This window comes from Mus musculus, chromosome 1 (genome assembly GCF_000001635.26).
Source record: "Mus musculus strain C57BL/6J chromosome 1, GRCm38.p6 C57BL/6J".
Taxonomy (NCBI): Eukaryota; Metazoa; Chordata; class Mammalia; order Rodentia; family Muridae; genus Mus; species Mus musculus.
The window spans coordinates 42630913-42648199 of NC_000067.6; the positions used below are offsets into that span (position 1 = coordinate 42630913).

A 17287-nucleotide genomic window follows, 5' to 3' on the forward strand; every position below is an offset into this window, starting at 1 on the left:
TCCCTCTGAGCTGTGGTTATATGTGTCTGTAATCTTCTTAACATGGGTGCAGGGATCTAAGCTCTGGTCCTCATGAAAGAGCAGCTAGTCCTCTTAACTTCTGAGCCAGAAATATTGGCCTTATCAGAAGTAATATTTGCCTTAAAATTAATTCTTTGGGGTTCAAGTTCCATAGTAAAGTTCTTGACTACATACGTGACTGAGACCCTGGGTTCCATCCGTAGCTTTGAAAGAAAATTCAATTAATATTTGAAGAAAATGGAAGCTCTTAAATATAGGTTTCAGTTGCCTGTAAAAAATAGGCAGCTTTAATGATCTGGGAAGGTTTGATTTGTAATTTAAAGTATTTGTTTTGATTATGTTTAATTTAAATATATGTTATCATTAAGCATATATTGCAGTGTGCTTAACTATTTAATTTTAAATTTCAGTATTTCCACTTCTTTACTGTCTCTAAACTTAGAAGAACTTTCAAAGTCCAGGCCCCTTAGGAGCTTTCTAATCCCCATGGCAACAACTCTCACATCACTCAGAAGCAGCAGCAAGGCTCAGCACCTCTAGGGAAACTCTTTCATCAGCCTGGCCCACACCACGGAAGCAAGCACACTGAAGGTGACATCACCCTGAGCTCCTAAGCAGCACCTCCAGCCATTTGGAATTGGGACAGCATGCTGCTTAAGAATCCTTTCTTCCAATGGAACCTTTAAGAAAATCAGCTTCTGCTTATAACTATGGACAAGTTTAAATATATGGCTACAGAAATTCTTCCTTGATTTTGCTTACAACGTTTTCAACCTGCAAAAGCTTTCTTTGTAAAGTCTCATTTCTGTTATTGTGGCAAAATGCCCTCGCACAGGTAATTTAAAAGAGAATGGGTTTTCTATGCCTTATATGTTCCAGGGTAGACACTAGTCCATCATGGCCTGGCAACTAGATCAAGGCCATTGGCTCACATTGCATCGTCAATCCAGCAACAGAAAGCAATGAGGAAGTGGGAACAAGCTTTAAACGCTCCAAGCCCCACCTATATTGACGCACTTCCTCCTTCTGGGCAGGGTTCCACTGCCTAAAAGTTCTAACTTTCTCAAATGGCACCACAAGACGAAGACCCAATTATTCAACCACAGAACCTGCAGGATACATTCACATTCAAACTACAAGAGCCAGTGCACCTTACCAGGAGCAACTGCACACACATATCTTGTCATGGGATTTGTCCACAAAGCGGTAAATATATTTAGACATTCAAGCGACCTATCCTTCTTCTACCACAAGTCTGGCTTAAAATTGTTCAGTAACTGTAGGGAGTCATTCTGATGCTTTGATCGGGAATCTGCGCATGAGAGCTGAAGGTCCTGTTCCCCAATTGGTTCTTGCTTGATGAAGCAAGATGTTAGCAGCCAATGGCTGGGAGGAAGATGCAGGGCTTCCAGATTTCCACAGACAGGCTAGGAGACACCAGAGGAAAAGAAAATTCACCATGCTTCAGAGGGAGAGAGAGCCACCAGTCATGGGAGATCTCAGGTGGAGTGGCCATTGGCTGCTTGCCTGACTGGTACTAGAGTAGCTAGCAGGCAGGAGATTAGGAGCACAAGTAAGCTGAGGACAAATTTAGGGTGCTGAACAAGGAGAAGATAACCAGGCAACAAGTTGAGGGCAGATTTAGAGGTATTGAGCTGGGAGTGAAGGCAAGGGCATGTTAGCCACAAGAGGTTTAGAAGTGCCTGGCCATTGAACTAAAAAGCATATTAAAAATAAGCTTGTGTGTGTGTGTGTGTGTGTGTGTGTGTGTGTGTGTGTGTGTGTGTGTTTGTGTGTGTGTTTGTCTGTGTGTGTGTGTCTGTGTGTGTGTCTGTGTGTGTGTGTGTCTGTGTGTGTGTCTGTGTGTGTGTGTGTCTGTGTGTGTGTGTGTGTGTGTGTGTGTGTGTCTGTGTGTGTGTCTGTGTGTGTGTGTGTGTGTGTGTGTGTGTGTGTCTGTGTGTGTGTCTGTGTGTGTGTTTCATCCACAGATCTAAGGGAACCAGGGTGGTGATTGGTAATGCCATCTGCCCAGATCTTGAAAGTGGAGTAGTAGAAACTACACACTACAAGTAACTTCATGTCTAATGAAGAATAAGTCCTGTCTCCTATACAGTGTCTCTTTGCCTTCTTCTTGCTTTCCATTCCTTGTGTCCAGGAATTTTTTTCTTTCCAGGGATTCTACATATACCTAGACTTGTCTCTGGACTTGAAATGGCATGCCACCTCTTGTATGCTTTGTTTCTTCTCTTTACTTTGGGCTCAGCTAAAATGCCAACTCACAGTGACATTATCTGATCATGCCATTAGAAGATAAATTCATGTTTCTTTTGCTGGCATTTCCAGTATTTAGCATGGAGCAGGAACAGAATCTATGATTTGTGTCTATGGAATGATGTAAAAAGGGAAGAAGACACACTATTGAAGTCTGTTGAGTAGCACTCATACTACATTTGTTCAATACATGTGATTGAAGACAATATTAACTTGTCAGTCTGAGAACGTTCTAGATTCTTCAAGGTCAAATATAAGGTCATATATTGACCAAGACTTGAAATTCATCCATTCACAGGATGAAATCAGTTCTTCTATTACACAATACTGTGGTATTATTGGTCAGTGCAGGGTATCATGATGCTTTGTTTTAGGTGGTAATGAAGAGATCCAGGCTTCCTCTGGAGTAGCTCTTGAAGCTGCAGGACATTGTTTGGTCCAGTGGGGATGCCAGCACAACTAAGTACCATTCCATTGGAGGAGTAAGCAAAGGTCCAGGAGGAACTGTGTCATTGAAGCTATGCAGAGTTGTCCACATACTTGGGCTCATGTTTCACTGTTTAAGAGTGTTTAAGAGGAATATGAGAAGAGCAATTGAGTACAATGAGGGACACAGCTGTACAGACTTCTTCCTCGATCCCAAGAGAGTCCCAGCTTATGGGTTTCTTTGCATGAGTTCTTGACCAAAGTACTTAACATTCCTAGGACTTAACTTGATCACCTTTCAAGTAGTAGCTACCATATCTTAATTATATTATAACTATTCGAATTAAATTCACAAGTTCATGTGAAGTGCTAAGGAATGTTTGTTTGTTTGTTGTTTATTTGTTATGAAGAAACACTTGACAAAATTATTTAGATTATTTTTGTTTCACTATGTTCTTTGTGTCCTTGTTCAACCTCCCATCTCCTCATCCTGAAGAGTTAGAGTTCTCTGGGCTCTTAAATGCCACTGTTGCCTAAAGTCTCTTCCCAGCAACCCATGATCTCTCTCCATTCTTATCCTGTGCTTGATTCTCTTTGTTTATGATGTTGTATGGTGTTCCCCATCTCAGGAGCATTTCTCTTGCTGATTATGCTATGACCTCCTCCCATAGCAGATAGTTCTGGCAGCTGCTAACATCTCACCCAATGGGGCTTTACTATATGCACTCAACATACACTCTTTGATTTATTGAAATGGATTAAAATCAGCTCTACATGACCTTAGAAAAACAAATTATTCGAAAGATTAGTTCCAAACATTGGCAGATTCCACTTTTTTTTTTAACTAGTAAAATGTTCTGCTTATATGTTAGCCATTCATGGCTAACTTACCTCTTTCTGTAGAAAAAGTTGAAATGTGGCTAGTATTATATAACACACTGAAACTTCTGGTAACTCAGGATATTCCCTTCTTGGGTGGTGTTTATTCTATGCCACAAACACCTGAATTACTGAAACTGGAGTCAGTCCATGTTCCCTGGTTGGGGTTCTAGTACCTTGTGGACTGGCAAACATGTCTGACAAAAAAATAAAAAATAAAAATGTGGGGAATGCTTGGCCTTCCGTTCATCTGAGAATTATGCCATTTTCCAAGAAAAGCTAAATGGCTCATTCATGCTTTCGTCTCTCTTCCTCCAGGCTGGTTTCCTGAGGATATTTCTTCTCCAGGCTGGCATGTTTTCTTTCTCTCTCTCTCTCTCTCTCTCTCTCTCTCTCTCTCTCTCTCTAAATAGGCTGCAATAAGCTGAGAATTTTAGACTTAAACTTAAACTGAATGAATCTTGATTCTGTTATGAAATGAGATCTATTAGCCCTCATTTCATCTATTACAGAGAAAAATACCCTCCAAGTGAAGGCTGTCCACTCAGTGGCTTCTGCTGACCAGCTCCCCCCACAGTGGGATTGTATCCACATGAAATCTCTCAGCACCAGCTCAGGGCAGAACTCACTAATAAGCACCATCAGGTAACTGAGCTGGGGTTTTTTCCCCCTTTCCGCATCACTTTTATCATCAAGAGGAGCGGAGACTTCCACATTTCAAGAGCTTTTTGCACAGGAAACTCTAGTATGGCCTTCACACAGCCTGAATTCTCCAGGGGGGAAGTCATGGAGCGACCTGGAAAACTTGAGCAGAGGAACAAAGCCCCTTGGCCGGATGGCATCCATCTGGGGCTTCCAGCGGGAGACTGGGATGTATATATACCGCCGGCAAACCTGGGGCATGCTCCAGACCACCTCAGTCTTCAAAATCTGTTTTCAAAATAGAAGACGTAATAAACTACATACCTCTGGTCCAAAATATGCTCCCCTGTGCTGTGCTGTGCTGTGCTGTGCCGTGAAGTTCAATGCAGAGAAGGGAAAGGTGTTGTTTGGCTCACCTGGAAGAGACTCAGGCCAGTGAAGACTGGCCACAAAAGAGTTCTGGAAAAATCTCTCGGAGAACAAAAGACATAGACAACCTTGCCAATGTGTAAATATGTCTCTTCCAAAGTAAAAGGAAGGTTTCTGTTTATCAAAGCGACAAACCAGACAGGGTCCTGGAGATGATAGCTTGATCTTTATTCCCAAAGGAATGATAAGGAGCATTCAAGTGGAAGAAGTGGTGGCTATGCATGGCCTCGGGAGCGCTCCAGTGCCAAAGTAACAGGCTGCAGGCTGTAAGAGCTTGTTGACCTGGGCTGTGCACATTGAGGTCACTAACCTCCAAGTGCTACCATGTAGCTGAGGATTAGAGAAGCTGAATAAGCCATGGGTATCCCTGTCACACAGTGCATGGAAAAGGTTCTCTTATGTATAAGGATGATGGACTACCAATGACTTACCAATGAGTAGTTGGTCCTAATATATGGTGCATTCCTATAATCCTTGCACTCGAAAAGCTGAGGCAGGAAGATCATGAGTTCGAGTGAAGCTAGAACACATCACAAGACTCTATCTCCATAAACAAGCAAAACAAGTAATTGAAGGATACTGTGGCTTGACGGCACACAAAAGTGAACTCAAACGTGTCCTAGTATCAATAAGAAGCAATCCTCTCAGCGAGTTTTGGGATGGAAGGACTGATGATTACTTGCATAGCGTGTAACTCCCTCTAACCAAGGGGGACACTGAGAGCCCACTCAACAAGGTAACTAGGGAGAAGCCAAGGATCTATGTATGGAAATAAAGTCAGGGTTAGGAATGTCACCGCAATGCTGGTTGGTTGTCACCTCTGAGACGGAGGCAGTACTAGGGAGCTCTGAATCCTGCATTGAAGATGGCTGAGTCTCCTCCCCAAGCATGGCTGCCTTTTCTCACTCAGAGGCTGATTCCCACCATTGAGAAGAATCTCAATGTTGAATCTCACCATTGAGAAGGCTAACCCCACCACTAGAAAAGCCAACTACCACCACTGGAACTACCACCATTGGGAGGACTCCCTCCACTGGGAACAGTGGACCTCTCCTTTGGCAGGGTTCCAGAAACTACCTCACCCCACCCCCAAATCTAACGCAGCTGGAGCCTAAAAACAAGAAAGCCATTGTTGATGCTAACATCCGTGGCCCTCGACCACAGGGTTCTCCACAGGGCAGGAGAGAGGGAAAGGGTAAGGAAGACAAATGGAAAGGGTCCAGCCCACAGACTACACACTTCCATCCCGGCATCCATTTCCCTACCTAAACATAAGCTTAACTGGAAGTCCCCAGCTAAGCCAGGCTTAACCTTGGGTCCCAAAAATCCCAAATCCCTGTACACTGAAGGTATTCAAAGACAGATTTATTAAACGATTAGACAGGAACAATAAAGGAACTCCTGGCCCAATGTTCAACAATGGCTAGGAAATAAAAGACAGGCAACATTTTTGCAATGCAAAGCTATCTTAGCAGGGTGTTTCCTTATAGTAAACTGACTCCTAATTTGTCCTTTCTGCCTAAAGCAATATAGCCAAGATACAAACAAAAGAAAATAGAACAGGCTAAAATGTCTGCAGTGAGAATCTCTCTGTATGCTTTAGCTGGAGTGAAGAGAAGTTGGAGGAATACAGTATTTTAAACCACCTTTAATTGAAGACTACAGTAAGTATGGCTTTCTCCAAACTTCCCCAGGCCCCAGGACTAAGAGTAAAGGCAACAGTTGCCAAGATCGTTCAACAAACTGTGCTCAACCATGGAAAGATATCAACAGAGGAAAGATGCGGGCCTTTTTACCACGGGAGCTTTTTTGAGATCAGTGTTGTCTGGATTTGATGACAGGTAATGACATTAACTAATTAGAAAACTAATCACATTTTGGAGCAGTGGAAGCTGAGATCATGATAAGCATAATCAAATCCCTGACTTCAGGGCTTCGGGAATTGGAGGATAAGTTTTCTCCTCGCACAAAGCTTGACCAGATGCCCTTCAGGGTCCTTTGTCTGGATTTTTAGAAGCTACAGATACAAAGGAGAGTTGGAACCCGCTGCGAACAGCAGCACCCAGTGTCTGGATGTGCATGCAGCAAGACAACTATGCTACAGGGTCTTTGTAATGAGTCCCAACTGGCTGAAGATAGACTTTGCCTTCCTGCTGTCAAGAGCGCCATCAAGGTAAGCTTGTGACTTTACAACCCCTATTTCTTCCTCTAAGCCTCTGAAGGCTCCTAACCCCCACCTCCACCGCTGGTTCAGCTGCACTGAATAATCCACAAGCCACTGGAGCCTCCTTTAACTCCTGTATAGTTTTTGAAAGGTAAACACGTCTGTCCCATTTGCCTTGGCACACAGATGGGAGAATCCAATGAAGTAGTGTCTCCTTGGTTTTATAAACAGTTGTCAATATAAAGTGTATTGCAGGAAGCCAAATGAAAGGCCCAGGTGTCTGCCATATGAATATCACCATGGCTAGAAAGATGGGGAATCAGACAAATTATTTAAATAAGAAGCTGGGTACCTTCCAGTGGTCACTACCCTCTCTCCTGATGCCAGTTTTCCTTCTCAGCCCTCTGCCCCCCTGGGAGGAAGGGACCAGGCCTACTCCTTTCAGAGCCTTTTCAGTCTTTAAGGAGACAATAGAGCAAGGAGCTGTGCTGTGGAAATGCCCTGGTCTCTTCTCATCTGCTGATATTCCCTAAGCCCCAGTGTAAGACTTAAAAGGAAATGAAACCCTAATGTAAACACTGTCCCTGTCCTTTGGAGAATCATCTACCTCCACCTTCTCTCTCACCAGTCCACTCATCCCTCAATGAAAGCTGCTCAGTGAGTCTACCCTCACTGTTCAGAAACAGAGCCATCACTTAAGAAAGAGAGAAACATTCAGAGACGCAGGTTTCAATTAACTTTGCCATTGATTTTTGTGTAATTCTGGGGAGGCATTATTCTTTGGGCAAAATGGGGGCAAAGAACTCAACGATTAATGGAGGTTCTAATGACAGCATCCAGCCAGCACTAGACTGCAGTCCTGTTCCCTTGACCCCAGGAAAAGGCAAAACCAGGAAGGAACAGGTTTGGAAGTGAGGCTTGTTGAACTCAGCAAGAAAGTCTGTTGTTCAGACAGAATGACTTTGACAAGAAGTGTGTCCTTGATTTTCCGAGAGTGGGGCTGTTTTGGTTTGGTTGGGTTGGGTTGAGTTTTTTGCCTTTTGAGACAGGATCTTACAATGTAGCCAGTGCTAGCCTTAAGATCCTCCTGCCTCCCTCTCCCCACTGATGGGGAGCCTTTCCAGGGTGTGCCTTCTCATCTTCAGGCAATCTGAAGTTTTGGTGTTTTACATAACTGGGTTCTGTTAGAAAACTGGTGAATAAGATAAATATTTAACCTTGTTTTTCTAAACACTACAATTGTTTCATAATTGTGGAATATCTATCAGGCACATGGAGTTAGTGTGCATGCTCTCTCTCTCTCTCTCTCTCTCTCTCTCTCTCTCTCTCTCACACACACACACACACACACACACACACACACACACACGTATAGAAGCACAGCAGAGGAAGTCTGTGATATGGATATAATGTTTAATATGTTGTGTCACAAGATGTCTACCAGAGGAAGAAGCCTCTATGAAATAGATTTAAAATAACAGATAGTTTAATCAGATAAGTACACAGCATTTATCTCTGTCCCCAGCAGTGTGATCATGGGAGAAGAATGAAGGGGAGGGCATTCTTTGCAGTACATGACTAAGTGAAGCAAGCTGTCATCAGAGACCTTGCCCTGGAGAGTGTCTTCATTAGGACTTCTATTGCTGTGATAAAACACCATGACCAAACGCAGCTTGAGAAGGAAACACTTTCCTTTACCTTACTGCTCATAGTCCATCATCCAGGGAAATCAGGGCAGGAACCTGGAAGCAGGAAGTGATACAGAAGCCATGAAGTGGAGTTACTGCTTACTGGGCCATGAAGGTGTACTGCTCACTGGCTTGCCCACAATGCCTTGCTTTGCCTTCTTATAGTCCATAGGACTACCCATCCAGAGTCAACACTACCCACAATGGAATAGACCATCCCACAGTTATCATCAATCCAAGAGAGAAAGAAAGAAAGAAAGAAAGAAAGAAAGAAAGAAAGAAAGAGAGAGAGAGAGAGGGAGGGAGGGAGGGAGGGAGGGAGGGAGGGAGGGAGGGAGGGAGGGAGGAAGGAAGGAAGGAAGGAAGGAAGGAAGGAAGAAAGGAAGAAAGGAAGAAAGGAAGAAAGGAAGAAAGGAAGAAAGGAAGAAAGGAAGAAAGGAAGAAAGGAAGAAAGGAAGAAAGGAAGAAAGGAAGAAAGGAAGAAAGGAAGAAAGGAAGAAAGGAAGAAAGGAAGAAAGGAAGAAAGGAAGAAAGGAAGAAAGGAAGAAAGGAAGAAAGGAAGAAAGGAAGAAAGGAAGAAAGGAAGAAAGGAAGAAAGGAAGAAAGAAAGAAAGAAAGAAAGAAAGAAAGAAAGAAAGAAAGAAAGAAAGAAAGAAAGAAAGAAAGAAAGGCAACACAGGCTTTTTCCTCTACTAGGGGCATTTTCCTCAATTGAGGATTTTCTCGTCCAAAATGACCCTAGCCTGTGTCTAGAGAGTTGACATAAAACTAGCCAGCACAGGGCAGCAGCAGGGAGAGTGGAGCAGGACCCATCTCAGGCTCCCTCTTCATGGATAGATAAACCTTTAGAGTCAGGGAAAGAAACAAAAAAAAAGGAAAGGAAACTTTTGTCTTGAAAGATCTAAGTTTACTCAACTTTTCAATGGGGAATTCAGGCCTGCCACATTCTCACCGAGTTTTGGAAGACCTGGTGATGTAGTAGGAGTTCCCTTCTCTAGGAGACAGAGAAAGGGATGATAAATGACCTTTCAGAGAAGTATATGGAGAAAGAATTAGAACCAACATCCTCCTCAAATGCAAAAGGTGAATCCACTGAGTTTCAAGGCTACACAGGCTAAGCACACAAGACAACCTGCTCGCGGCTGCAAACCTTCAGATCATCCCTGATCGTGTAGCTTTGTTGGGGGGCTGTGGGGGGGGAACTGAGGTGTGTGCTCTCTCCTAGGAAACAGTGGGAGTGTTGAGTGGACTGCCTGGAAGCCCCAATGACACAGCATCACTTCAGAAGCTGATGCTTATACCTGTGTTGTCACATAGTGACTCTCCTAAGATCTCATGTACGGTGAGTTGAACAACCATTTTTACTGGGTATGCCAAGTTTTCTGTTCTTACAGAAACATAATGATTTAAATATAGAGAATCAACACTTAGTATTTTCCAACTGTGTTGCTTCAGCATGAATCAAACTGGTGTATCTTTGGATTGCAAATTCATTAAAATCACTAAATGAATGTAGGTACAACACGGGGATAAAATTTACAATTTCTGAAATTACCCTAAATGTACTTCTTTCACTTTGTGCTACCCATTTGTGTTCGGTGGCATCCTTGGCATCGACAGTTATGAAGTAAAAATATCAGTCAATGTAGAGAGACAATGAGACTGTGCCACCATCCCAAAGAATCAAATATTCAGCTGAGATATAATTCTTCATGAAATTTAATTCTTCCAACTTATTAGAATTCAAATTTGCTTTCACACTTAATAAATGGTAAAATTCTGTTTCTTTATGATTATTAACAGTATTTGATTTCTGTGTAATAGAAATAGATATATAAATAAAGATTATAAAAGATAGATAGATAGATAGATAGATAGATAGACCCATGGACATGTAAAACTTTATTTGGTAAAAGGTAGTCACAAGCAGAAAGAGTTCAAGAAGATAAGTGCTTTCCCATGTCCCTAGGAAAGGTGCCTGGAACCATCCTCCATTTTCCTATCTGTATATGAAGACAGTCATGCATATCTCACAGGCTTGCTAAGAAATGAGACAGTGCCTGTCCATCTTTCTAGCGTCATGATGTTCCCAGGAACTAAACCACCAACCAAAGAGTACACAAGGAGGGACTCAATGCTTCCACCACAAATGTAGCAGAGGATGGCCTTATAGGACATCAATGAGAGGGAAGGCCCTTGGCCATGTGAAGGCTCGATGTCCCAGTGTAGGGGAATGCCAGGACAAGGAAGTGGGAGTGAGTGGGTTAGTGACTAGGAGGTGGGAGGATGGGATAGGGGGGTTTTCAGAAGGGAAATGAGGAAAGGGGATAAAATTTGAAATGTAAATAAAGAAAGTATCTAATAAAAATGAAAAAAACAATTAATATTTTAAAAAGGAAAGAAAATACTGAGGCTTCATGAAACAAGAATCAAATCCAAATCAGTGCTGCCTGACAGACACAAAGAGAGATGCTTCCAACTGTGCAGATTTCCTCCATATTGGCTTTTAAGGTAAAAGCTAGTAGTGTTAGGCTCAGGACAGACCCTGCACAGCTGACTGGCATCAGCCTGTGAGACCTGACCACAGACAGATCTCAGTGCTGGATAAAACTGAAGCTATTCAAGTGTGCTGAAGGAGTGGTTTTGCTTTCTCGCCTACAAGGGCACTGTCTGCAAATAGACTCACTCTGTTGGGTTCTTCTGGTGATGAGGGCAATGTTCTTTTGCACAGCCATTTATTCCTGAGTGGGAAAGAGTCTTTTGGCCAAAAATCAGCATAATGCAAATAAATAATGCCTGCTATTCAATGGACAAAGCAAAGTTAAGCCAGTCTCTGGTTGCATTGGTGAAATGACTATCAGAGCATACCTGATTTCCTGGTACACTCTGTGCCCCTGAATTAAGAAAGATAACTACAGCTTATTTAGAGGGAGCTGGTATAGCTACTATCTACAAAGCTTCCTCCACCAAACTAAAAAGAGAAGTAGTGATAGTAATAATAATTAAATATAATAATAAACGTCAACTATATGCAGGCAATTTTCATGGGTAAGAATGGCCTCTGTTTGATAGATATAAAAACTAAAATTACAGCTTATCAGAGAGGGCCACACCTAAATCTAGAAGCAAAGGTAGCCTAGCGCATCTGACCACACTGTTGTGGTGAAAACCAAACACACTGTCGAGAGTTAAGATTTCCCTATGCACAGCTTGCCCAGTGCCAGGTTCACCACCAGCTTAGAATGATTAATCCAGTTCTTGCCTGCAATGGATCTCACAGAATACACACAATAGGGCCGCTCCTTAGGCTCTATGGCTGGTCCCTCCCTCCTACTGTGGCTCCTTTCTCCCATCCATGAGTGTTGGCATTCTGACTCACTATAAAAGGAACTGCCTACCCCCTCTTCATTCTCTTGCTCTTCTATTCTTCTCTTGGTCCTGCTCCCTTACCTTCTTCCCACATCGATAACATACCATTCTGTTTATTCCTTCTTTTGGGAGTCCAGCTCTTGTGCCCAAAACTCTTCCTGCTCCCAGACCAACCTCTCCATCAGGAGGCATCCCATGAGGTTTCCTCCAGCTCTCCTTTTCTGGTGAGCCCAAAGTATTTATAAACCAGGAAGACAAGTTTACATGCCAAGAGTGGGAGCGATGATAGAAGCCATAATACAAGGATTCCTAGAGTTTTCGAAGAGATTTTACCTCTTTCAGGGTGTTGTTTAATTGTGAAAAGAGAGGCTGAAACACCAAGAGAATATATGGAATTTACACTTTGTTAAAAAGTTCACTTTCAGCCTAAAAAAACAAAACAAAACAAAACAAAACAAAGCAAAGCAAAACAAAATGTCCAACAGTGTGAGTTTGGAGATAGGATACCTCTTCTTTGGATGCAATTAGGAAATAAACAGAATTTTATTTTTTATAAACAGGCATGGTATGGGAGGAGCTAAGAGTTCAACATCTTGTTCCAAAGACTAACAGGAGAAGACTGACTTCCAGGCAGCTAGGATGAGGGTCTTAAAATCCACACCCACCGTGACACACTTCTGCCAACACGGCCGCACCTCCTAATAGTGCTACTCCCTAAGTGAAGCATATTCAAGCCACTACTTGGCCTCTTTGGAGGGGTGTTACTTGAAGTAAGTTTTGAGGTTTCAAAAGCCGATGCAATTCCCAGTTAACTGTCACTCATGCTTGTAGATCAGATGTCAGCTTTCAGCTACTGCTCTAGCACCATGCCTACCCACCTGCTGCCATGCCCCCTGATACAATGGCCATGAGCTCCAAATCAAATGCTTTCTAAAAGTTACCTTGGCCATATTGTCTTACAACAGCAATAAGAAAGTAACCAAGATGAAAAGAAATTCACTCTGCTACAAGGAACCTACACAGACTAATGAGTGTCCAAGTTCACCGCAGAGGAGCTCACTGAAGAGTCACTAAGCATGGCCACACTTATGCCACAAATACGCCTTCGGTATGCAAAAGCAACCTGCACTTCTCCAACGGGCAATGTCCTGGGTCCTGAGCATTTCTGGGAAGCAACATCGACGATCTCAGAATATGCAGGCTGTGGAGTTGTTCCTGCCTGTAGATGGAGAAAAGGCAGAACTTTCTACTATACCCCTCAGAAGTGATGCTTGTGCGATCCAAGAATTTGGAAGTTTGATTTTTTTTTCCACCAGGCAACTTTGTTGGTTGCTGTGTTTCTGAATAACTTTTAGGTTCTGAAAAGAATAGGCAGGCAGCCAATCACTCTGAAACAGCATCAAGCGTCTCTTGTTTAAAGAACAAATACCAAAACAACAGAAACCATCAATACACCTCTTCTACAAACATGAGGAATATACGTACATTACTGGAGGTGCCTTCTGAATACTCCACCACCATCTCCAAGAGTGTAAGATTCAATGAGTGGAACTTGATCGTGTTTAGGAACCCGGTAGATGGCACCTAATTCTGGCACAGCCATGTTTAACAAGGGTTAATGAGCTGGACAGCTCATATTAGATCATTTCTCTCAGAGAGATTTCCTTTAACAGAGTACTTTCGATCACCCAACCCTATGCTGTCTCTGTCTGTTCATAGCTAGAGTGACGCGCTCCCCTAATTTCAGTGCTCTTTCTTTTTCTCTTTTGGTTTAAACATACATAAAGATGTGGAGACAGACACACAATGTGAACAAAGTGTCGGGACAGCACTTTGTGTAATGGCCATGATACTGTAGCAAAACATATGAGATGATCAACTTTAAAAAGTTTGTGGTTTGAAGGTTTTCAGCCTACCACAGGCCAACCCTGCTACTTTGTCCTTGTTGTGAGGCAGCACATTTCTGGTGGAGATTACAGAACAAAGCAGGATTCTTTGTCTCATAGCTGGAGTGATAGGAGGAGGAAAACCCTTCATGCTCCTCCTCGGTGGCATACCTTCAATGGCTGCTCATTAGGTTCCAGATCTCTAAAGTTTCTACTACCTCCTGTTCCTGCCATATTTGGGACCCAGATTTTTCTACGGGTGCTTTGGAAGCACAATCCAAGTCAAATTCCAGCAGGTAGAGGAGCCCCCTCAAGTCTCAGTACTCTCTCCTGCATAGAAAAGAGCCAACTCCAGCCAGGGAAATTCCACAGGTGAACCTCTGTACTTCTAGAAGATTCTAGACATGAGTACCAGATCAAAATAATTTATGGAGTCTTCCAGCTCTTCTTTACATAGCATCAGCAAGCCTGAAAACTTTCATGTGTCCCAACTCACAGCCAGCTTTCAAATAATGACATACAATGAATGGATATCCGAACAAAGCAACCTAAGGGCTGAAGGAACTGTTGTGGAATTGTGGGGGTTTCCCTAGTGCTAGTAATCAAACAAAGAAACTCACACTTGCTAGACAAGGTGTTCTACTGCTGAGCAGCCCAGCTAAGTACAGGACCTTTCTAAAAGACACATGATGTAAACAAACAGCATATTAGAAAGAACGGCAACATAAAGTCTAAGACCCACCCTTTACAGCCTGCCTGCCAAGCTACCTTATTCCTCATATGCCCAATAGCAATGATAACATGCTTCTATAGATAATATTACTATAGATATTACAGATATTATTATAGATACTATTAGCCACCAATACAATGGCTTATTATTTATAAAATAACATGTTTTTATTGATGGATTCAACCAACTGGGTCCATATTTTAAGAGAGCATCACAACACGTAGCTTAAGCTGGGCAAAAGTATGGGTATCTAGAACACCAGGACTTCAGATCTGTGTGATGCCACACCCAACAGAGATATCCATCTTTTGGTTTGGAAGCATAACTGTACAATATTGATCCTAAAGTACAGACCTCATCAATAAAGACATCATCCATCCACAGTTCCTGCTGTGTCTAGCTCTCTGTGGTTACAGAGAGAGGAAGTGCCTGCCATGATCTGCATCTGCCACTGAGCCAACTAACCATAGTTATCTCTAACCCTGACTCCTTCCCCTAAATCTTCGCTTCCTTCCCTTGGCACACCACTTCTACTTATAAAATTAGTGAACCACCAAGGGCCATGAGCAGTTTTGTTAAATGAAGGCTGTTGTAAAAATGTGTACAAGAGACAAGTAGCATGGTGCTCAGCCCAAGATGCCAACTCCAGTGGCAGAGCAGGGTGCAGAGTGGGGATGGGGGGTGTCTTAGTCAGGGTTTCTATTCCTGCACAAACCTCAGGACCAAGAAACAAGTTGGGGAGGAAAGGGTTTATTCGGCTTACACTTCCATACTGCTGTTCATCACCAAGGAAGCCAGGACTGGAACTCAAGCAGGTCAGGAAGCAGGAGCTGATGCAGAGGCCATGGAGGGATGTTCTTTACTGGCTTGCCTCACCTGGCTTGCTCAGCCTGCTTTCTTATAGAACCCAAGACTACCAGCCCAGAGATGGTCCCACCCACAAGGGGCCTTTCCCCCTTGATCACTAATTGAGAAAATGCCTTACAGTTGTATCTCATGGAGGCATTTCCTCAACTGAAGCTCCTTTCTCTATGATAACTCCAGCTGTGTCAAGTTGACACAAAACTAGCCAGTACAATTGACCCCTTGTCAACTTGACACACAAAAACATCACTAGTAAGCCTCAACCCTTACAATCTTATTCATCCCCAAGATCTAAATAACTTTAAAAGTCCCACAGTCTTTACATATTCTTAAAATTTCAATCTCTTTAAAATATCCATCTCTCTTAAAATCCAAAGACTTTTTACAATTAAAAGTCTCTTAACTGTGGGCTCCACTAAAACAGTTTCTTCCTTCAAGAGGGAAAATATCAGGGCACAGTCACAATCAAAAGCAAAAGTCAAATCTCCAACCGTCCAATGTCTGGGATCCAACTCACGATCTTCTGGGCTCCTCCAAGGGCTTGGGTCACTTCTCCAGCCATGCCCTTTGTAGCACACGCGTCATCCTCTAGGCTCCAGATGCCTGTAATCCACTGCTGCTGCTGCTCTTGGTGGTCATCTCATGGTACTGGCATCTCCAAAACACTGCATGACCCCTTCAGTCCTGGGCCATCAATTGCAACTGAGGCTGCACTTTCACCAATGGCCTTCCATGGCCTCTCACAGTGCCAAGCCTCAGCTGCTCTGCTCAACTCCTTCATGCCTTCAAAACCAGTACCACCTGGGTGACCCTTACACATTACCAAGTCCAGCCACAGCACAATGTACAACTTTGGCTATATCTGGAACACAGCCACTGTGCTCTCAGAAAACACTTCCCAGAAAATGTCACCTCAATGATGCTGGTCTCTTCTTAATCACCGCTAATTTCTTAGCTCCAGCTAACCAGCATCAATAGTCCCAGTAATGCAAAGTTTTTGCTTTAGTAGTTCTGGTATCTTGTTAATCACAGCTGATTCTTCAGCCCCAGCTAACCAGAACTACAGAATCTTCACAATCAAAACAGGAATGGCCCTGAAAAGAGTCTTTAATTTTCCCTCTGAAATTTCACAAGCCAGGCCTCCATCTTCTGCACTGTTCTCAACATTATCTTCCAAGCTCCTACAAAACATCTGACAGAGCTCTTAACAACGAATGGATCTTCAAGCCCAAAATTCCAAAGTCCTTCCACAGACCTCCCCAAAACATGGTCAGGTTGTCACAGGAATACCCCACTCCTGGTACCAATTTGTCTTAGTCAGGGTTTCTATTCCTGCACAAACCTCAGGACCAAGAAACAAGTTGGGGAGGAAAGGGTTTATTCGGCTTACACTTCCATACTGCTGTTCATCACCAAGGAAGCCAGGACTGGAACTCAAGCAGGTCAGGAAGCAGGAGCTGATGCAGAGGCCATGGAGGGATGTTCTTTACTGGCTTGCCTCACCTGGCTTGCTCAGCCTGCTTTCTTATAGAACCCAAGACTACCAGCCCAGAGATGGTCCCACCCACAAGGGGCCTTTCCCCCTTGATCACTAATTGAGAAAATGCCTTACAGTTGTATCTCATGGAGGCATTTCCTCAACTGAAGCTCCTTTCTCTATGATAACTCCAGCTGTGTCAAGTTGACACAAAACTAGCCAGTACAGGGGGCAAACAAAGGGAACTTGCTACACATGTATCTATGTCTTCAGTGGTGTTTAATAGATACACACTGAACTAAATGGCAGATATCAGGATCTAAACCTTCTCTGTACAGAACTGCGAGGCTTCTTAGACCATACAGTCTCTGCCACAGCCATTTGGTGCTGTGTAAATACATTAACACTATAAACAAAACAGAAAACAGTAGGCAGGTC

General features: G+C 43.1%; 1 long non-coding RNA gene across 11 annotated transcripts in view; it reads right to left on the bottom strand.

Moving 5' to 3' along the window:
• Positions 1 to 10682, bottom strand: part of Gm30248 — a 42664-nt gene extending 31982 nt beyond the window's left edge. For 10 of the 11 annotated variants that reach the window (XR_373380.2, XR_865389.1, XR_865393.1 and 7 more), the window contains exon 1: positions 4564 to 8828. This is a non-coding gene — a long non-coding RNA (predicted gene, 30248). Of the gene's footprint in view, positions 1 to 4563; positions 8829 to 9436 lie in introns of those variants that run through there. The other variant, XR_003947801.1, reaches the window with a different exon arrangement.
• Positions 10683 to 17287: the final 6605 nt, after the last annotated feature.